General features: G+C 41.0%; 1 protein-coding gene across 1 annotated transcript in view; it reads right to left on the bottom strand.

The window, feature by feature from the left end:
• The window catches only part of ACSL4 (acyl-CoA synthetase long chain family member 4), an 80,955-nt gene extending 63,008 nt beyond the window's left edge, over positions 1-17,947 (bottom strand). Inside the window, exon 1 of the mRNA XM_032392700.1 lies at positions 17,784-17,947. The gene's annotated coding sequence lies outside the window, so the exon portion shown is untranslated. The remainder of the gene's footprint in view (positions 1-17,783) is intronic.
• Positions 17,948-23,182: the final 5,235 nt, after the last annotated feature.

Here is a 23,182-nt window from a genome sequence, read left to right as displayed (position 1 = left end):
TAACCTCGAAAGGGCCTAGCAGCACAGAGTTCACAATACTAAAAATTATCCAAAGAATACAGCTGATTGATATACAGACAATTCTTGAAAATTAATGTTTTTACTCCAAAGTCAAGGGAAATTGATCTGTGGCTGCTGGTTAATTCAACTGGGTTGAGCCAGTGCCTCTGAAGCTAAGCTCACAAATTTGTATGAACTGGTTAAAATGATGATGATCACACTTGCCAGTTTGCCAAAGTCTGTCCCCTGGTTTACCTGTTGGCCCAGTGTAATTATTGTCAGAGTCCCCACCCCCCGCTTTTTTTTTGGCAAAATATCCCTATTGATGACTCTAGTGATAACCCTAACTCTGTCCCACAAAAGAAAAAGGCAAGAATGTATGTCTACATCAGCAAAGCTAACCCTCACTCCTGGAGAAAAATACTAACTCTCGACTGAATCCACTGTCATATGCAAATGGGTAAGTAAATGAAAGTACCAGCTTTGTGCTATTAAACATACAAACACACACACACAATTCTTTATTCCAAGTGTTTCAACAATGCAAAATTATGACAACCTTAGTTTACGTACAACTGAATCTTTACAATCCAACTTCCAAAATCTAGACTAAAACCTTAATTGAGGGGCGTCTGGATGGCTCAGTAGTTTAAGCGTCAGACTCTTGGTTTCAGCTCAGGTCATGATCCTATGGGTCCTGACATGGAGCCCAGCAGGGAATCTGCTTAAAGATTCTTTCCTTCTACCCCTTCCCCTACTCGAACAACTCTCTCTCTAAAATAAATAAATAAAACCTTTAAAAAAAACCTTAATTGATAAATTCAAACTGAAGTCAATTCCTCAACTTACAAAACACATACATGTATTTTAAGTACACAAAAGGATAAATCAGATCCACTGTAAGAAAATATCTCCATTTATAGGTCCTTAATTTATACAACTTTTAAAGACTGTCATCCTATTTAAGAAGTTGTGTTTACCCGGGGCGCCTAGGTGGCTCAGCTGGTTAAGTGACTGACTCTTGATTTCATCTCAGGTCATGATCTCAGGGTCATGAGATTGAGCCCAGCATCAGGCTCCATGCTCAGTGTGGAGTCGGCCTGAGATTCTCTTCTCCCTCTTCCTCTGCCCCTCCCCCCACTTGCATGCACATGCACTCTCTAAATAAATAAATAAAAATTTTTAAAGAAGTTGTATTTACCCTTTAACTAACTTAAAGTTCAGAGAGAAAGATATTGCCAAATTAACTTTAGCAATCAGGCAAAAATTCTAGCCTTGCAGGGAATACATATTACTCATTTTTTTACAAAAAAAAAAAAAAATTCCAACTAACTGTAACTTCCCATCTATGATTTTCTGGAAAATACGGGTTAGCAACCTTAGAGTTGCATATCAAATGAAGTATTTGATTTCCAGTCAATGATAAAAGACCAAAGCAAACTGGAGAGTTTCTGGGCTACCCCAGATGCTGTAAACTTAAGGAATTTTTCACATATTTATAAGCTCTAGCTCTTGGAATAGTCTGTGTCTAGTACAGCCGAACATTCAGTTTACTAAGAAAAACTGTATTTAACTTGGCCAATTCGAAGAAAAGACCACAGATTAACAGAATAAGGTCCTATGCTTCATCGAAGGCTAAAGAAATAGACAATGAAGCTCCAATATAATACAGTGCCCTGCTGAGAGGCAGTCTACCATGGTAGTTAGGAGCCAAAATGCTGGAGCCAGATGGCCTGGGTCCAGCTCTTGGCTGTGCCCCTTACTAGCGTTGGGTGACCTCAGGCAAGTTATTTAACCTCTTTACCTCATTTGCCACAACTCTAAAATGGAGGGAATACTGTATTACTCCCTATTGAGAGGACTTTTGTGAGGCTTAAATCAAGCTGATCTCAGGGCTCTAGTCATTATAAACCTCTTTTAGTTTCTCAAAAGCACCAAGCTTAATCTCTCACCTCTGAGTCTAGCCCATGCTTTTCCTTCTGCCAAGAACATTCTCTTCTCCCTTTCCCTGGCTTCCTTTACGTCTTAGTTAAAATGGCACTTCTAAAGAGTCTTCCTTGACCTCCCCACGTTATGTCAGGTGCCTCTGCTTTTTGCTCTGTGGGCACCCATAGAGCACGGCACTTAAACTCGTTCAAGTTGCTGTTCCCTTGCTGGGCTGGTAAGCTCCTTACAGGCAGAGGCCATGTCTGTCTTGATTCCCAGTATAATCCCCAGAACAGAGCACAGTACAGGGACATTGTAGGTGCTTACCAAACAGTTTCTGAACAAACATGGAATGAATTAACCAGTCATACTAAGCATAAAGGAAACCAAAAAGTGGTTTCCAAGTTAAATCTTTCCCTCTGAGTTAGACGTGTATGCCTCTTCCGATCTGAGCTATATAAAAGTGCTTCCCTCTCCTATAACTGAGAAGCTTGAAATTAAACGTGACAAATGCCATGTTCTGACAGAATACAAACTCGATGCCCTTTTGGGGTAGGAATCATGACTTCATAAGCAGAGCAAATAACAGTCTGTTCAGTGTGTTACTTATCATTTCATGTCTCATGTTCTAAAGCCTTTATTTAAATAAGGATTATCACAGCAAAATTACATGGCTAGTGTATCTCCCTGAATATTATCAGCTGGGCTAAATGAAAGCCATAAGTGCCCTGGCATAGGTGGAGGGAAGAAAAGGAAGGGGAGATAATGAACACGGAAGTGCATGAAAGAAAGGGGGGAAAAATGAACGTCATCAGCCGCTCCTCTATAAGGTACCACTGGGTGGCACCAGTATCCCTGGCTATCCGATACAGGTATCCATACAGGTATGGAACCAGGAGAGCAAGCCATCGGGCTATCTTGCATACAGCCTGGGTTGAATGTTCAGAAGTCTATTTTCCTCATACAGATGGGCAGATACAATTCACTGGAGTGCAAGTTCTCTGCATATGTCACCAACACAGGCATACGTCCTAAGGATCCTGTTTATCAGCGACACCTGGAAGGGGAGTTTGTCAACATTTTTGCCTGACAAAATGTTGGTGTCAGCTCACCATTCCAAATGGAGAGATACTCAGTAGAGAGAGAGGCCAGGGATTCTCAGTGGAATAAGAATGGCGGGGTAAGAGATCAGAATAATCGAGAAAGCTTTTTCAAACTAGTAGGATGACCCATACAAAATTGCCAATATAGTCAAAAACCTGCTACATGCCAGCAAACAGCAATTGCAAATGGTTCAACCTAATACACAGGTATTTGGAATCACTGGCTTAATGATCCATCGTTACTGAGAAGAGTGTGTCATACTTCTCAGGTTTATGGCGGGGGCAGGGTGAGAACACATGCATAGTTTGGCCTTAGGTCATGAAGAATTAACTAAGCTCAGGAATGGAAACAATAAAATGTCTTAAGGGAAGGGAACAGATTAAACTATGTTAAAAACATCAGCCGAGGGAAGATGTACACACAAAAAAATGCTATATTAAGTGTAAAAAAAACAAATTACAAAACAGTATATAAAACACATTTTTGTGACCTGTCTTTTAGGAAAATCCAAATAGTTTTTTTTTTTTTTTTGAGGTGGGGAACAGATTTCTATTCCCTATAGAAAAAAATATGGAAGGATATGTACTAAAAATATCAGTAGCTGGCTCTGAGTAGGGGGGATTACCCATACTTTGTCTTTTCATCTACATGTTTTCTAAAATAAACATGTATAAAAATTTTGGATCCTGGAACAGAAAAAAAAAAAACAGTAGAAAAACTCAAGAAATCCAAATAAATTTTATTTTTAGTTAACAGTACTATGCTAATGTTACATAAATGTTAACATTAAGGGGGAGCTGGGTAAAGATGTACAGGACCTCTGAACTATCTTTACAAATTTGCTGTAAATCTAAAATTATTCCAAAATGAAGCATTTGTTTTTCAAAATAAGCCATTTACTAAGATCACATTTGAAAAATCTAGAAGAAGGAATCCATTTGGTTAAGAGATCCCTACATATAATTGAGAATACATTGAAATAAAACTTCTTTGACAGGAAGTTCCTTATGCCCTGTAGCATGACAATAGAAAGGTGTAAAGACTGTCATACAATATGGCCTCTCCTAAATATGAAAGTGGTGTCACCCTATTGGGCACTGTCTCACTGAAGCAGGAAACAAATGCTTAAGTCTCTCTTTTCTTTGGTTTTATAATCATCATTACTGAAGACTCACCACCATACTAACATTTCTATTTGAGGAAAGGAATTAAAAGTAAGTACAGCCAATAATGACCCATTTCCTTTGTAATATTGTTCAAAACCTAGTTTCCCAAATCCTGGGCAGTTACAGGTGCGTGCCCATGTGTCCATTCAAAAAAATATTCAGTGAGCACACACTATGCCCTGTCCTTGTGGAGCTTACTATTCAGTAGGTAATACTGTAAGTGGACTAACAGAGAGAGCAGACATATAGGTAGAATAGGAAAGGAGGGTCACCCATGAGGCAACCCTTGACCCTATAATAATAGCCCAACCAGGCAAGTATATACTTTTTAAAAAGCTAATAATAATAATAGCTACTCTCTGGGATTATCCGGTTATACCTGTTACTGCTCAAGTCATAGTTGGCTTGCCCAAAATGTTCTTTTTAAAAACTTCAAATACTGGGGCAAGGAAAAGTTTGCAAAGCCAAAGAACGAAAGTGAGTTTTTCAGAAACTCAGAAAAACATAAAGGAAAGAAAGACCCAGAGCTGGAAAACACAAACCCAGAACTAAAATGTCGTGATCAATTTCACCCGCAAACCACTAGCCAGCTATTACAAACAGCACTGCCCTCGGGTTACACCACTACTCCGGCAAGCAGCATAAAATTTAGAATAGGCTAGTTCCACTGTGGAACATATACAACAGAGGTTTTATTACTTGGAGGTTTCATTACTTAAGTATTTAAAATGCCTTAATATAAGGCAATTTTGCACAGGATGAGACCCACAAAAAGAATTTCAAAAACAGATTTAAAGAGAAGCACCAAGGCACTAGAAACTCCCAAGAAGAGCAGGAATCTTTGTCCCATCTCCATGAAACACTGCTGTTTAAGGGAGGGGGAGTATGTACCATACAAACGGCAGCCAAGAAACCTGCTACAAAGTCAACAGTGTTGCTATTTCCTACTAGCAGATCTCACCCATGTATTCCTGAAGCACTGAATTTCTGCAGAGTCTGCAATGTCATTTGCCTAGAAGACACCCCTTTGCAATTATTTCTGTGAACATTTAATCTAAAATATATCGTCTTTAAACTAGGTTACAATTCAGCCCTCTTTGAAGCATCTGCAACCAATGTGAGCAGCAGTAAAAGGTAAGAAGGTGCTTTGCTTTTATAGGAATATGGGCCAATCTGCTGCTTACTCTTCCTCAAAAGCAAAACCGAGGTCAATCCAGAGGAAGGTTTGAAAGCCAAAGTTCTCTGTTACTATGTATCTTCAGGTCTGATGATTATGTGACAGTGGCTTGCCAGCCAGATTTTTAAAGAATAAGAAAAGGTATTATCAAAACAGTTCCAACATCTCCATCTTAGGGTTCCCAGGGCTGCTGTGCCAGTGAGTAGAAGAGGAAGGCCCCGAGGTTCCACGCCTGGTGCGAAGCCCAGGCAACATCCTGATCTTTCAGCAGCAATGGGGCAGTGCCGGGAAAAGCCAGAGGAAAAAAAAAATTTTTTAAGGTCTAGCAATAGCAGGATGTGGCCAAAGACCTGGCCAAGTACCAAACTCAACACAAATTCCCAATGTTTAGAAGATCATCCCACAGAACAATTTTATGCAACCCAAATAACTATGCCACTTTGAAACATCACTGATTTTCTTACACAGGGGAGGTAGAGGTCAGCAGCAGAGGTAACAAATCTAAGAAGTGATTTTGCATCCTAAACAAATTCTGAGTCACTCTACCCAATGCAAAAAGCAACTTTTTCTCATGATCTCATGACAAATGCTGTAACATCTAGAGAAGGGACGAAGGAAGTTACCACAGTGCTACCTTAGCTAGGAAGGGTGCAAAATTAGAGAGATCAACTCTAGGTTGAAAAACAGTTCTTGCAACCCAAATTAGCTGCTTCAGAAAGAACTGCCTGCATATGGTGACAGATGGTAACTAGACACTGTGGTGATCATTTTTGCAATGTATCCCAATGTCGAATCACTATGTTGTACACCTGAAACTAATAGAATACTGTGTGTCAACTATACTTCAGTAGAAAAATAAAAATAACAAAATAAAGGATAGATCTTTGATTACCTATTTAATAAAAATGAGTTGCTTGCATCTCACTGAGGTCATTAAAGTAACATGTGTTATCTAGCAATGATCCCACCTTTGAAAAAGATAAAGAGTTTTGATTCAATTTTGCAGATTTCCACTGGAGACTGTGGTATCATCAAATTAAACATGGCAGGGCTTCTCAATATATATACTCTTAGCTTAAGGAACCCCATAGGCTACAACTGGTTTTTGAAATATGTCTTCATAGCACAAACTGGAGTTGCGATTCCTGGTTTTTCAAACCTTAAGATACACTCTGGGTATAGATCATATATTCACTGCCACTTCCTACTCCTTTGGTAATGCCCTGGCATAGCACCCACTTCCTGTTTCCTGCCTGCTATGCCTTAAAGCAACACATCCCTTCAATCAAAGACGGGCAGGGAGATGGTCCAGCTTCCTCAGTTGAGGACGAGAAACAAGATTGTACGCAAGCCCTTTCTCCCTATGAGGTTTTAAAACAAAACAAAACAAAACAAAACCTGCCATCTTTAGGGCCAGGGGCTTTTTGAGAACAAGATCAGCTGTCTGAAAGTTGTGTTAGGGACAGCTCTCCCATTTCACCAAATGTTATCACTGCAACCATAGGCCAATCACTCCACACAATCATTTCACGTAAGCAAAGAACAAGAACATAGATGCAGGCTACCGCGGAGATGAGACAGGAATTGGGGAGCCATCTGGGCACTGACATGTCTGACACTTCTTCCTCCCAAGGGCCAGGGTGCCACCCCGTACAACACCTATGCTTACAGCAGCTCCAGGGGGGCCCCACTGAGCTAGGTGTCATTTTAAACCCACTGAATATTTTGTATGCCTGGGGTCAAGAATCATCCCTCATTCACTTCTACCCACGTAATCCCCAAAGAAATGCTGTGAAAGTTAGGTGGGGGGATTCCAATTCAAAACAAGAATAAAAAGGCAGCAGGGGGTTCATGAAGGTTTCCATTTTGCAGCTATCTCCTCTAAAACTACTTTAAGGGATACCACCTGTAAAGAATAAATTCTCTGGGGGACAGTTCCTAAAGAAAACTACCAACCTGCAAACATTTTAATACTCAACAATGTCTTGGTGGTCAAGACAATATTAAAATTAATGTAAATATGTAATAAATTAAAAATCTGCTTCCACATGAAAATCCTGGCCTTTATACTTGACACTAAAAACAAAATCTAGAAATCCAAAAATTTCTGGGGGAAAATTTGAGTTGTACAACATCCCAATGAGTTCAATCATTTTGCTTAAAAATGTGTAATGTAACTGTATTTGAATGAATATGCTAATGCTTACATTTCTTTCTATTTGGGGAAATAAACATCACATAGCTTCCCATCTGTGGGTTGCTGTAATTCACCAAAAATGAGCCTGAGCCCTGCATCTTTTCTAGTGTCCTGGTTATGGAAACTACTTACTTCACAGAAATTCTAACCTACTCCTGTAAGGAACTGCCTGGGCACCGAGGGAATCCCAAATATTTTACCAAACACTTCAAACCATCCTAGACCAACCTTGCAATTGACCAAATCCTGAAGGTTTCTGTGGTTCCAGGTAGAAGAATGCCATTTTCCCCAGCCTGCTTTTCTCTTTTCTGCTCTGTTTGCCTAAAACACATTCATCTGACAATTGTTTATAGCTAGTTCTGTCCAGTTCGACCCCTCGGTCAAGTTAGGATTTTTCAACTATTCTTTTTAAGCAACTTCTCCGTATCTGCAGTGGTCATGTGGAACATAGCATCTTTTATTTGGATTCATCCCATGAGATATTAGTGCTAACTCTCTCTTCTCTTCAGTTTTCAAAGCCACAGCTGAATTTTAAGCTCATTCACCAAGTTCCTGTTTCCTGTCGGAGGGAAATGTTGAGCTTTCAGTTCATCTGAGAAGCAGAAACGACTAACATATTCTGAGCATAGTGAATGATCCCCATCTCAACGGTAGCAGCTCTGCTCATTTCTCCAGATTTTCTTTGATGACTCCTCCCTTGGGTACCTCCAGGGGAGTGGTCCTTTGAAACCCTATCACTGCTTTTTTTTATCGTATTTAAATCCTTTAACTATATATTCAAGGCAGTACACAGAATACCTAAGAGAAACCAGGTATTTCACCAGGCCTTCCACTGCATTCACCTCACAACCACTAGAATCTACCAGTAATGTTTTCAACACCTCATGCCCCTCTCATTAATCAAGTGGGAAATACAGAACCTCTATCCTGACTCCTCCATAAAATCCGCTCCCTTGACAGCACCTATGAGAGAAAAACCCTCGTATTGCGAAATCAGTTCCCAAAAAAACCGAGATGCACAGCTTTGGAGAACAGGGACACTGTTTCAATTGCCATAGCAAAAACACAAGCAGCTACCATGTGCCTTCACATTCATACCATTGTCTGCAAGGTAGACTCTTTTGGTACTCTATTGAATTCATTAAAAATAGTTAAAGTATCGGGGCGCCTGGGTGGCTCAGTCGTTAAGCGTCTGCCTTCGGCTCAGGTCATGGTCCCGGGGGTCCTGGGATTGAGCCACGCATCGGGCTCTCTGCTCAGCAGGAAGCCTGCTTCTCCCTCTCCCGCTCCCCCTGCTTGTGTTCCCTCTCTCGCTGTGTCTCTCTCTGTCAAACAAATAAAATCTTTAAAAAAAAAAAAAATAGTTCAAGTGTCAAAAAGTATTCAGTGTAACGTAAAGTAAGGTAAAATTTTCACCTCTAAGTTCACAGCATAAACCCGGAAGAGGTTATAATGAACCTTCAGTGGATGTACTTAATAAATTCTTCTAGACAGACTTGTGGCTGGTTCAGTTGGAAGAGCCTGCGACTCTTGATCTTGGGGTTGTGGGTTCAAGCCCCATGCTGGATGCAGAGATTATTTAAATAAACTTTTTAAAAAAATGCCTCTAGATGACATGAGAGCAGAATGCATATGTACTCGCCCAAATCAAACTTGACCCTCCAACACAGTTCTAATATTCAGTTTTATATACTACAGATGCAGATATCATAGACAAAGATTCATGTTGCTACAGAAAACCTAGATTTTCTTCACTTTTATAACTTGTAAAAGAATACAAATATGCCCACACCTTTACCAAAAATTAGAACTGTTGTTTTTTCTCTAAATCAAAGTAACTGTTCAAGTTCAGTTTTAAAGTCCTTGTCAAAATCAAACTCCTTGGGGTGCCTGGGTAGCCCAGTTGGTTAAGCATCTGACTCTTGATTTCGGCTCAGGTCATGATCTCAGGGTTGGGAGACGGAGCCCCGAGTTGGGCTCCATGCTGGGTGTGGAGCGTGCTTAAGAGTCTCTCTCTCCATCTCCCTCTGTGCCTCACCCCTCTTTCCCCCTCTAAACAAAACAAAACAAAACCTCAATCCAAAACAGATTGCTAATGACATTGTGATATATTGCACTTACCCATCATTACTAGTAACTACAATTTAAAGAACATGCTCATAGTTAAATTCAAAACAGAACTGAACTGATTCAGCATTGAGAATTTTTAAATTCCTCGGTTATTCACTTTTGGTGACCATGACTTTTTTTTTTTGCAAGATTATAGTTTGTCCTAGAAACCAGTTATTTTAACTAGAACACTGTATTTACATAGCAGTGTTTTTCCTTTCCCACCAAGAGGTTTTTTTCACTTATTCATAGTTACCAATCCTGAAAGATGCTCACAATATAATGCCAAGTTGAAGGAAGCCAAGTTACAAATCGGTATATAGAGTAAGAACCCATTTTTGTAGAAAGATACATGTTTGCACATGTGCACATGTGTGCGTATGTGTGCATGCAAGTGCCCCTACATGTGTGTACGCAGATATGTGTGCACAAACATATATACCCAAAAGTTGGCAATAGATCTCTCTGGGTATGGAATTACAGTGCCTTTATACTTCTTTATACTTACATTTTTAGTGTAGAAAATCTAAAAGATACAACTAGTACTTTAACTAAGGGAGAAATTACCAAAAAAGTACCGGAGTGCTCACTAAACACAAGGCACTACATTTCTAGCATAGTGTCATCGTATAATGCACAATATCGGGATCGGAGTGAAGTATCCTCCAGGGTGTAAATATGTCAGACTATTCATCTGTATAATCACTGTCAAAATAGTAATCACAAATTTAGAAACTCACCATGGAATTGTACAGGGTAAAAAATTAAAGTATGCCTTATACTGCCTTCCTTTAACAACACTCCCTTTTCCCCCAGAGATGGTATGTATCAATCAGACCTTTTTGTATTATCCACGCACATAGTAAGGGTCCGCTGTTGTTTTTAGGTAAGTGGAATCGTGGTATGTGGACAGGGCTGACTCCCTCCTTCCGAACCTCCCTCCTTTAACAGTGAACTTTGGAACACCTTTGTCAGTTTATATAGGTCTATCTGAGGGTTTCTTTTAATAGCCCTATGGTATTCCATAGAACAGCATATTATTATTTAAATAATTCCCCTATTGATGGACATTCAGGTTGCTCTGAAGGTTTCACTGTTATGACCAGTTTCACTATAGTGAAACCTTATATGTATCTTCATACACATGTGCAGGTATTTCCCTAGTTTCCCAACAGTATTGCTGGGTCAAAACATACATACATTTTAAAATGAGAGGGTGTGGGTATTTTTTATCAAGAAGCTGTACAATCTGCACTCTCAGTAACAATGTATGATAGTACCCATTTCTTTGCTAAAAGTGGATGTTATATTTAGTTTTGCCAATGTATTTGGTGAAAAATAGTTTTCATTTCCCTAATTACTAGACGGGACTTAAGCATCTTTCTTCTTACTCATCATTTTTCTTTCTTTTTCTGGGAAATGCCAATTCATAACCCTCTGCTACTTTCTCTAATGTGTGCTTTTTCTTATTGATTTGTAGGAGCTCTTTATATATCATGGATATTATATAGTAGAAGTCTTTTTTAGTAAAAGGTGAAAGATTTATGCGATCTGAAGAGAAACCAGAGTATATAGTAGAAGCCTTTTTACCTAATGTTATTTGGAACAGTTGATAAGTTCATTGAAAAGGTCAATTAAGGTAAACAATCATAAGAAATATGCACATGACAAACATTTCATTTTAACTTCATTTCATCAGTAGTAAATGTACACACATTCCTCAAACTTTTGATAGAGGGCCAAGAGGACAAGAAGACCTTTTTCTTTAACTCCAGGCCCACTGACTATGAAGAAATTTAAACTGAATTCTTAGAAAATGTATAACTTCAAATAACTTAAAAGACACTTACAAAGCACTGTGAGTGAAGAAAACTTCAGATTTTTCCCTTATTTTATACAAATCTAGGGGCGCCTGGGTGGCTCAGTCGTTAAGCATCTGCCTTCGGCTCAGGTCATGATCCCAGGGTCCTGGGATCAAGCCCCGCATCGGGCTCCCTGCTCTGCGGGAAGCCTGTTTCTCCCTCTCCCTCTCCCTCTCCCCCTGCTTGTGATCCTGCTCTCACTGTGTCTCTCTCTGTCAAATAAATAAATAAAATCTTTAAAAAAAACAAATCTTTTGTCGTCTTACCCACACCTAACTGGACAGTAGTCACTTGTTTTCATCAACTCTCCAAAACACTCGATTTGTTTTGTTATAATGACTTGACTATAACTATCACCCAGCTTCAACAATTATTCACACGTGAATTTCTTTTTTTACATCTCTATGCACTCCTCACCTCCACCCCATCCCCCATAAAATTTGAAGCAAATCCCAGACATCTTATCATTTCATCTATAAATTTTTATAGGTTAAGTAACAAAAGCATCTGTTCCAATGGTGTGTCCTCAAGCATTCTGGAGACCAGCCTACTAATAGCAAGTGTTCAGTGCGGTGCATTTTACAAAGGAAACGAAGGGCATCATGTCATGTGGTGAGTCAGTTAGGTAGAAGTCAATTAAAGCTTCTATTGCATATGTAAATGGCATTTTCCCCTAGTCCCGTCACTTGCATTTTAACTCTGTTCTGGTTGTCTTATGCTTTCCAGAAGTTTTTTTACAATATATACCTAAATTTTTTTAAATACATCCTTAATTTCCTTTTGTATATGATGGGAGGCCGGGATCCATTTCTTTCCCAATGTAGAGCCAACTGTCCTCACTCAATTTCCAATTTCAACATCACCCATAGAGCATTTAAGAAAACTAAAGTGTCAACTTCGAACTGACAAAAGAAAGCTACGCAAACAAAACAGTAAACCAACAGTCTGAGTTCGGCTTGCTAGGCCTAGACTACTATGTATTTAAAGGTTTGGGAGCAGTGCTGGGAGCAGGGGACAACAGCACTGCTGTAGCTGGCTCTGTCACTCGCGCCCTGGCTTACAATTAGGATCTCCGAAGGACATCACAAATGCATAGACCTCTTGCTGAATCTCACCAGTTGCCGTATCTGAAAATCTGCATCACGCTGAAATAGCCCACACTTCACAAGAAAAACAACAACAAAATCCACTTTCCCAACCCTCCGTCCATTCCTTACTGCTACTTCTAGACCACAGCGCCTTATAGACTTAGTAAAGAAAATGAATACACTCTTCTGAACCACAGCTTCCCATGGAAATGTAACTAAAAGGTACAATAAAATAAAATAAAATAAAATAAAATAAAAGGTACTAAAAGTCAAAGTAAAGTTTGCTAAATTTCCTTTAGAACACAGGGACTCAATAATTTATAAGGTTGCTTTATCTCTGGGTAAACTTTGTCTGGAAAGGTCCAGAGAGTAAATAGGCTTTGGGGGCCATACATTCTCTGTTTTGACTCTGATACTGTATTTTGAATGCAGCCAGACAATGTATAAATGAATGGATGTGACTGCGTTCCAAGAGAAGTTTATTTACAAAAACAGGCAGTGGGCAGGATTTGAACACCAGCAGTATTTTGCCAGCCCTTGCCTTACACCAGTGATTGATCTTTATCCAATAGGAACCCGCTACCCTAGCCGTACACTTATTTGAGCAAATATGGTGACACTGAAGGGACAAGTAATAATTTCAGTACCATCTTATAGAAATGAATACTCTCAAAATTATTCACTAATCTCTTCCTGTAAGTTCTTCTCATAAAAGAAACACATCCATTGTTCAAAATATAATTTTTAAAGAAAATGAACACTAAGTAACTCCTCTAAAAGAAAAATATACAGCCTAGACGTACAAATTCAACAGTCTTTTATTCCTTATTCTGGTAATCAACACTGAGTATAAAAAGCCTACTAAATACACCGTCAAGAGTCATGACCTCACTACTCGAAACACAGAAGGAAACTTTAAATGAGAAGACAGATTTGTTCTCTGGATCACTTACCAAAAAGCTTGATTAAAAAACAAAAAAACTATACAGTTTTGCCAAAATAGTTTTGATTTAGAAAGTGAAACCAAAAATCTCCTTGGCACATCGTATCTACTTAATTTTAAAATATTAATTTTAACACTTCACAGCCTGGTAAGGCAGAAATTATATTTGCAAGGCACAAAAGATGGCAGCCATTTTAATATAGCAAGAGCATGTGTGAGTATGTATTCACACTCTAAGCCATCAAGACCACTTGTTCACGGAACACATTTGAGCTCTAGGATCATTGAAATGAAAAAATGTTCCACTGCTTACAGAAATATTGAATGTTATACAGAACAGCAAGGAATAAAATTAAATAACAAAGGCACAGAAGACCCCTTGACACCAAAGGCACCATCCATAAAAGGAAAAATTGATAAACTGGACCTCATCAAAATTAAAGACTTTTGTTCTTTGAAACTCCCTCTGAAGAGGATGAAAAGACAAGCTACAGACTGGGAGAATATATTTGCAAACCACGTACCTAACAAAGGACTAGTATTTAGAATATATAAGGAACTCTCAGAACTCGACAGTACAAAAAAAAAAAATCTAACAAGAAAATGGACAAAATACATGAACATACATTTCACCAAAGAGGATACAGAGATGGCAAATCAGCACATGAAAAGATGTTCAACATCATTAGCCACTGAGGAAATGCAAATTAAAACTGTGACAAGATATCACTAGACACCAATCAGAATGGCTAAAACAGAAGATAATAAGAACGGCAAATGTTGCAAAGATGAAGAGCCCTCATACACTGCTGGCGAGAACGCAAAATGATACAGCCACTCTGGAAAACAGTTTGGCAGTTGCTTTTAAAATGAAACATGTAACTACCTTACCACCAGCAACGGCACTCTTGGGCCTCTACCCCAGAGAAATGGAAATTTGTGTTCACACAAAAAACAGTACACAATCGTTCATAGAAGCTTTATTTATAATTGGTTCAGAACAAAGACCAGGAAACAACCAGATGTCCTTCAATTGGTGAACGGTGACACAAACTGGGGCATAGCCACACCATGGAATACGACACAGCAAAGGGGCATGTCTACACCACCAAATATGACTCAGCAATGAAAAGGAACTAACTGGATACAAGATAGACTCCCTACAAGAATCTCCAGGGAACCACCCTAAATGGAGGAAAAAAAAAAAAAAAAAGCCCATCTCCAAAAGTTACATACTGTATGATTCCATTTATATAGCATTCTTGAAATGATGAAATTATAGGCATGGAAAACAGATTAGTGGTTGCCAGGGATCAGCGAGGGAGGGAGATAGCTGTGGCTATAAAAGGGCAACACCAGGGATCCTCGTGGTGATGCAACTGTATCTTTACCCTGGAGGTGGTTACATGCATTTACCCATGTGATAACACTGCACAGAACTAAATACACACAGGCAAATGAATGCATGGATAACTTGTGATCTCTGAATCAGGTGGATGAATTATATCTATTTCAATTTCTTTGTTGTGGTATTATACTACAGCTAGGCAGATATTACCACTGGGGAAAATTAGATAAAGGGTATTGTTTCTTAGAACTGTATGAGAATCTACAGCTACCTCAAAATGAACGGTTAATAGACAAAGAATGAAAAAGAGTATAGAACACCAGCCAGTGATAGGAGTGGAAAAATAAAGCTTTTATTTTTGCTACCGTCTCAGGAATTGAAAGTCAAGGAAGGGAGAGAAAAGGAATGCCAGGAAGAGAAGCTACAGGCTACAATCAATACAATCATCTCCTCCTCCCCTATGGAGCTGTGAGGTCCGCAGGATTTTGTTTATGTCCCTGATTTGAATGCTGCTGTTGCTGTTAATAAAAATAAACTGTATATACATCTATCTCTTCACAACCCTCCCATAACCATCCCAAACTATAAAGTCATAAAGATGGTCTTCTTAACCATCATATCCTGGTGGCCTGGCACAAAATAAGTGACAGCTGAAGGAACGAGATAAGCTCAATGAGTGATAAATGAATGAATGAGATGCCAGCATAGTCTTTAAGGTTCCTAGTCAATTACAGTTACAAGGCAGTAGGAAGTATGTACACATTCACTTTCAAACTTCTAAAAGCCACGAACATTTTTTAAAGAGTGTGGTATGCACACATTTCACTTGCAAGCAGAAGTTAACAATACCCAACTTTTGTAAAATGCTTCCCAATTTATAGACTTCCACATATAGTCTCCACTCATTTGATAAGGATGAATTAAGAATTGTGCACACATACATTGGAACAAGCATATGCAGATCTTTGAAAAAACATTCTAGACAACTGGTATAACTAAGAACCTACAGCACAGCGTTAATGCAACTTACGTCATATAATCACATATACAGATTCATTATATATATATATATTTTTTTTTTTTTTTCAGTAGAAGAACAAAGAATTCAAATTAGGGGGCTTATGGCTCACTCTGCCAATCATCGCAGCACTTTTACAGATGCAAAAATGAAGAGAGGCGAAGTGAGTTGTTCAGGGTTATACAATTAGCTAGAGCTGGATCCAGAGCCTCTCCAGAGCCCCAATTCATTTCTCCTCTTATTGAATTGAGCAAGACTCTCCTTTCTCCTCCACCCATCCCACCCCTACCTGAAACACAAACAAAAATGTTCATCTGAATCACTTATTTTTTTAATAGGGTTTTCAGGGGAAAAGCTTTTAATTGTTGCATTACACCTTCCCACAGATTTTTTTAAGTGTCAAATTACTTCCCATATCAGAACAAAATGGTACTTTATCCTATGGTGCAAGTATACTAACGGTCTACTGTTTCATCTTCCACCTAAATGGTGGCGAGGGTGTTAATTCTAACAGGAGTCTTACATGTCTTACACTTTAGTGGCTCCAAGTGAAAAAGAGAGCTACTTTACAATTCAAAGAAGAGGCCTTATGCCATAAAAAGCTTGACTGATATGCTCGTTGACGGTACTGTAATTGAATCGCCACTTGCACACAGCCTTATGTATCAAGAACAGTTACAACTATTACAGGCAAAATCCAAGAAAAACTGAAGTGACAAGCAACTACCGGGAAATGGGGCTTTAATTAGGTTAAATCTCCATCACGCAGCAATATGGAACTAAGCATGATTTTAGAAGTCCTAGAATCAAAACACTAGAGGAACCTTATTTGTGCTCTAGTCCAACATCCTCATTTTTGTACATGAACTGAGGCGTCAATTTAGCCATTAACCAATAAAGCAGACTGCTTATTACTCTGTCAAAGGGATTCATTTTTCAAATGCCATTTTGCCCTTATTCTGCATCTCACCGTCATTTCTTGGAGCAATGACTGATTATTTTGAAGGTGAGACACTAGAGCAAAATTCATTTCAAGAGGGTGGAAAAATGCCTTTGAAGGAGGAGATGCTGGAGTGCAGAGGAGAAATGACGTCCTATTTAAAATATGTAACCCCTTGATGGGGGTTAGGCAATGAATCATATTCTCCTCGATTTTTCTATGTGCTATAGACATCGGCACCAATTATTTCTGTAGGGTACTCAACTGAGAGGAAGAGGAAGTGAATAAAGCTAATGATAAATATACAGCATTCGTGAGGACAGGGATGTAGATAGAAAGAAGAGGAAAAAATACGAGCATGCTTCTGCTAGAATTCAGTCGTTTTCTAACATACCTAAAGATACGGAAGCTAAAAGGATAGCGGAAGCCAGGGCATCCCTCAAATCCAAAGGACGGTTGCTGCCAGGGCCAGAGAGATCCCCTAGCCCTCGGAGCCAGACCGACCCGGAGGGGACAAGATGGTGTTGAGGTCTAGGGGCGCCCTAAAGGTCGTTTGGAGGTCTGGCGAGCACTTGAGGTGCTTCTTCGGAAAGGGTCACGGCAAAGCACAGGAGCCCGGTCGGGAGGATGCTTCTGGCCCTCGCGGGGTGGGGGGCGGTGGGCCGCAGGAAGAGAGGCAAGCCCGGCTTCAGCGGAGAAGATGCAGAGACCCCGGGAACCTTCCCGGCCCCGGGGGGGGGGGGGGTGCAGGCGGGCGGATAGCTGGGCCGGGCTCCAGGAGAAAGGGAGCCCATTCCGGGAACTGGGACGTCCCCTCCACCTCCGCGGGGCTCAGGTGTAGGACGGCGGGGCCACCGGAACTCGGGCGCCGACTCCGGCAGGGGTCAGCAGCTGGGGCTACTCACCGGAGACGCGGCCCACGGTGTCTTCGCAGCCTGCCGGCGCCTGGCAGTCGGGAAGCCCGCGGAAGAGCCGCGCGCCCGCTAGCACTGGGGCGAGGAGGGGCGCGCCGCGGAGGCCGGAGAAAAAGCCGCAGCGACGCGCGCGCACCCGGACGGCCGGCGGAGGCGGGACGAGGCGCGGCGCGGCGCGGCGCGGCGCGAGCCCGGAATAGACGCACCCGGAGGGGCGGGCGGAGCGGGGGCGCGCGGTGGTGTGGCTGAGCCGGCCGAATCGCGGGCGGCCGACGTCTCGGCCCACCCACGCTCACGCCTCCGCTCGCCCCGGACGTCAGCCGCGGAGGCGGGGCCCAGCGGGCTTCGCCGGGCGAAGGAGGGGCGCGGCGGGCGAGCCAAGTCGCCTAACGGCTCTTCGCGGCGTCGCCGCAACCTCTCACTCTGGCTTCTGAGCCGCTGGGCGGGCGGGCCGGCCGGTCACCTTATCGAGTGTGTTTTCGGAAGGGCCTAGCGCCTATCTGATTTCAGAAAGGTTTGGAGCGCTCCCACGCCCGCACCTGTGCTCGCTTCCTAGGACTCAGCCCCGAGAGGAAAGTTCCCCTCGGGTCATCTTCCAGCTGCCCTTTAGAGATATTCATCTTTGGACTTCTACTCTTTCTTCAGACGGAGATCCTATTCTTTGATTAAAGGCATCCTGCTCCTCCAAGCCTGAGCTACTGCCCCCGCTTCCTCTTACCTCGCCTCTCGCTCCGTTAAGACCCCAGCTCCCTCCCGCTCGTGAAATATCACGAGGATGCAGGTGGGGGGGGCGGGGTTCACTTGATGCCTTTCCTTTCCACCGCGCGGTCGTGGCCAGAGAGCCCACAACTGATAAGGAGAAGTCCTTGCAGCATTGTGACGTTTCACTGGCAACAATCGTAGCTTAGGAGCCAGCCCTACAAAGACCATTCCCAAGAGATTCAAGAAATTGGTGTTAAAAGTAAGATTCTGGTGAACTGTCTCAGGACTGCAAAAGGGACAGACCATAATTGTAAATGAGCCACGACAAGCTGCCAAGAATGTATCACCAGAAGAAGTAAAGCACCAATATTCTTCCAAGTTCCCTGATGAGTAATGGAGGACTAGCTTCCTCTTCCTGCTAGCAGTGGACATTTCATTTCTCTTGCTGTTTTCCATCTTCCCATAGAATTACACGTGTGTGTGTCACCCCTTCAGATTACAGAGTAGAGTCGTTCTTAAGCTTTAGTATGCATCCAAATCTTCTCGGGTGCTTGTTAAAATATGACTACATCCAAAACTAATGATGTAATGAATGGTGACTAACATAATAAAATAAAATTTAAAAAAAAATATGGGTGCCTGGAGCTACAACCTCCAGATACTGTGGTTAGGATCTGAGTGGGTCTTAGAAATTTGATTTTTTAATAAGTATCCCAGGTGACACTATGCGTGGTCGGAGGCCCACAGTTGGGAGAGCATAGAGCTACAGCTCTTGCGTGTTACTTACTCGCGAGGTGGGATTACTCAGCCAATTTCCAAAAGGCCCACCCCCCTACCTATAATATGCCTACAAATATTACTATGGCAGTCAAGAACTTCCTTTTTTGAGATTGACCTAGAAAGTTCAGGACTTCAAACAATGAGTTTTTCGTGTTTATTTTATGAGATCTTGTTGTAATACCAGAAATAAGTAATCATGTGTCAGCTATATAATTCACTGGGTACCTGCAGTGTACAGAGCACTGTCATCCATAACAGGGTTAACACAAATGAAATAGAAGGAATGATCATCCCTGCCCTCAACAAATTTAGTGTCTAGTCATGGAATTAAAACACAGACACAGGACAGACCCAGTGTACCACGTAAGTCAATCCATTGGACCGGGAAGAAAAAGAACTTGTAATTAAAGAGTACTTTTGTTGGGGTGCCTGTGTGGCTCAGTCGGTTAAGCCTCTGACTCTTGATTTCCAATCAGGTCATGATCTCAGGGTCCTGATATCGAGCCCCGCGACGCCCCTGCACTGGGCATGGAATCTGCTTGAGGATTCTCTCTCGGCCCCCTCTGTCCCTCTCTTAAAAAATAAATAAAATAAAGAGTACTTTTGTCCATTCCCTTCACTATCTGTCATTTAGCCCAGACCTCTTCAACTAGGTAATCTCCTCTGAACACTGAGCCCTTAACTTACTGAAGTTGCTCCAACTTTAAAAGGTACCAAGGAAAGAGCCCGAAGCTATCAGTTTTTGTTGGTATGTATGACTTAGCACACATACACACCTATGCATGTACCTATGTGTATAATGTAGATATAGATCTATTTATCAGATCCAGAAACTTTCAGTTTTTCAGGATCTTTATCGCTTAAGTTATTAACGCAGACAGTTCTGGCTACCTTTTATCACAGACCATATCTCCCCTTTGCTCTACAGTGAACTATACCCAGGACGAAGACGGAAGAAATGCTACATCTTCAAAAAGGAAACCAAGTGGCTCCATACAATTTCTAGCTTTCCTTTCTCACTTTTTCAAGGTCAAAACAAACCTTGTTTAACTTCTTGTCATCAGAAACCCTCCAGCACTCCTCCTACCCAGGAACAAAACATTTCCCCAGCCAGCTGCCTGACATTTTAGAGAACATTTGCACAATTGTTTACCAGTTAGGAAGACAGGGGATTATTATCACTATTTTACAGGTGGAGAAATAGATCCAGGTTAAAGGACTTGTCCAGTCCCCCAACTAACTAGTAACAGAGCCTGGATTTCCTACCACGGTTCTCGTGACTCCTGGATGACGGCGTTGGCCAGGACATCAGGCTTCCTCCGAATGAAGTCCTACCCAGGGCTGCCAACCCAGTTAGAAACCGAAGAGATAAACATGGAAATGGAAATCAGGAAAACACACGGTGCGGTCGACAGATTCAAACTACAACATAAAAAGCAAGAAAAGCCTGAAAAATGAAGGTGTTTGAAACCGAGTGGAATTAAACGCGACAACTCCGTTAGCCGGTACTGATACTCAGGCCTTGCTCACTTTACTCTCCTGCCCCAAGAAGCTGAAACTGATAGCCAGGCTGTTCCTGGGCATTAGTAATTCATGGGAGGGCAGAAAACTACTGTTCTTCACTGACCATGTAACAAGCCTTTGCGTGTTAAACATACTTCACAGGTTTGTAAAATAATAACTTTCTCCTGTGGTCCAACTACAAGCAGCAGGACTTTACAATAATGTTTGCATAGACAAGTTATGTTATGTTTTGTCATTAGCAAGGTCTTCTTTATTTCAGGCCCAATCACCGGGCCAAAGACTGTCTTCGATGGCATGTGTGAAACAACTAGTGAAATCAGAAACCTAGACAGGAGATGATCTTACTGTGAACATAAATAATAACCCAAGCTCCTCTATTCAAAACTGGTCAGAGGTGTAGTAGTTAGATCTAGATGTTGTTGTTTGAGAAATGATCCTTTTATCTTTCCAAAGAACTATTTCTTTTCATTCCTGTACATTTGGCAGGTTTTTATATTCATGGAAAGACCAAAGCAAAGGGAAAGACACCCCATGCATCTGAATGGAAAGGGATAGGATTATACTCAATTCTTCCCAAATTAATCGATAAAGTCAGTGCAGTCCAAATCAAAATCCCAGCAGGGTTTTAATGGAACTTGACTTCAGTGTCTCTTACTAATTTCTTCTTCGTCCTTTTAAAAGTGAACTCCTATCCCCTCTAAATAAAATCCTCCACAGTGTCCTTGTAAACTGCTTTAGTAACCTTCCCAAAAGAGACAGAAAGAACAAAATATTCAGATTATCCCTAAGGCAGAAGGCAAATGAAATGGGCGGTGGGTGTCATCGGAACGGCATGGAAATTACCTCCAGTATATTTTTGTCCACTTTCTGTAGTCATTCTAGCCCAATAATGTTAGGGGAAAAGAAATGTCATTGGTATCATAACTCATATTCAATCTCTCTTCCTTTTCCTTTCCCTTTCACATACAAGAACGTTCGATTTCATCTTCCATTCTTTAAAAGACCAGGCAAATAATGACCATTTTCAAATGTCCCTTACTCGGAATCATTGACTACTAGAGCTGGGAGGCCACTCAGAGGCAGACTAGCAGCATGGAAACCATGTGGGCTTTGGATGTGGACCACCCTGGACCCAGTTACATAATGTCTTCAGAGCCTCAGCCTCCTCGTCTCTAAACTGGGGCTAATAATGGTCCCTCCTTCATAGGGCTCTTCTGAGGGAGGATTAAATGAAACCATGCTCATAAAAAGCCTGGTTTATGACAAGTGTGGAGAAAACAGTGGCTATTAATTACCAAGTTTGACCTCCTCATTCTACAGATGAGAAAAAAAGGAAGCTGGTACCAAAAATCCCATCCTTCCGTTTACACCACACCAGCCTTTCTCCAGATTCTCCTGTTTATTAAATGACTTTCTTTAAAGACAAGGGCTAAATTCCTTAAGTGGTTTACAACCACCACCTTCACTTTCATTTACTAAATCACTCTGTAACCTGCACGCTAACCTCCATTCCCTTCAATCCTCTAAATATGCCCTTTGCTAATGCCTTCTGTGAAATGGACAAACCCCTTCATTATACCTACATATTCATTCTGCTTAAGCCTTGAACATTTATTCAAAGCAATCCTTCTCCAAACTAAAATGCTATAATAAAACTGTCTCCTTCACTTGGATCCTATGTGGCACCCGGTCCAGGCTAAGTTATTGTTATTCAAATGGAACATCTTTAGCAACATGTTTAAATAACAATGGCCACCAGGTATTAAATACTTGCCAGACACTGCCCCAAAGATTTTACATGCATTATTTCATTTACCCGCACAGTAAGCTTACAAGATAGATACTATTATTATTTCAGAGGAAAATGTGCATATGGCTGGATAAGTAATATTTCACATACCCATCTCATTATCACATAAACCCATCTAAAAGAGAAGGAAATTCTCATTTTGAAACATCCTACTTCTATATCAGACAAAGGGGGAAGCCCTCCTACAAAAGGACATTGAAAGCAAATATCCAGAATGTAAACTCATAGATTTGGGGTCACTTTTAGCTAGGTTATGTATCTAATCCACACCATCTAAACAGGAAGCTTTAAGATTCAGGGTCTAACCTCAACTTTCGACGAGCTCATTTCAACAGTATTTAGGAAAGAGTTCAACAAATCTGATTTTGTTGCCACTGGGCAATCCAAATCAGCTTATGAATCAGATTTCTCTCTTAATTGAGCCATGATGCAAATGAGTCCTTATGTAAAATTGTCCAAACTCTTTGTAGCTACGCATCACTGTCCACGGACGAATACGTTCCTGGAAGACTACTTTTAAGCAAATTTTCATACTGTAAGCCCCACTTTTCTACTGCTTGTCTCTATTATTCTT

The sequence above is a fragment of the Phoca vitulina genome, unplaced genomic scaffold, assembly GCF_004348235.1.
Source record: "Phoca vitulina isolate PV1807 unplaced genomic scaffold, GSC_HSeal_1.0 scaffold69, whole genome shotgun sequence".
Lineage (NCBI taxonomy): Eukaryota > Metazoa > Chordata > Mammalia > Carnivora > Phocidae > Phoca > Phoca vitulina.
Note: the sequence above shows the minus strand (reverse complement) of the source record. Positions and strands in the feature narration are given on the sequence as shown.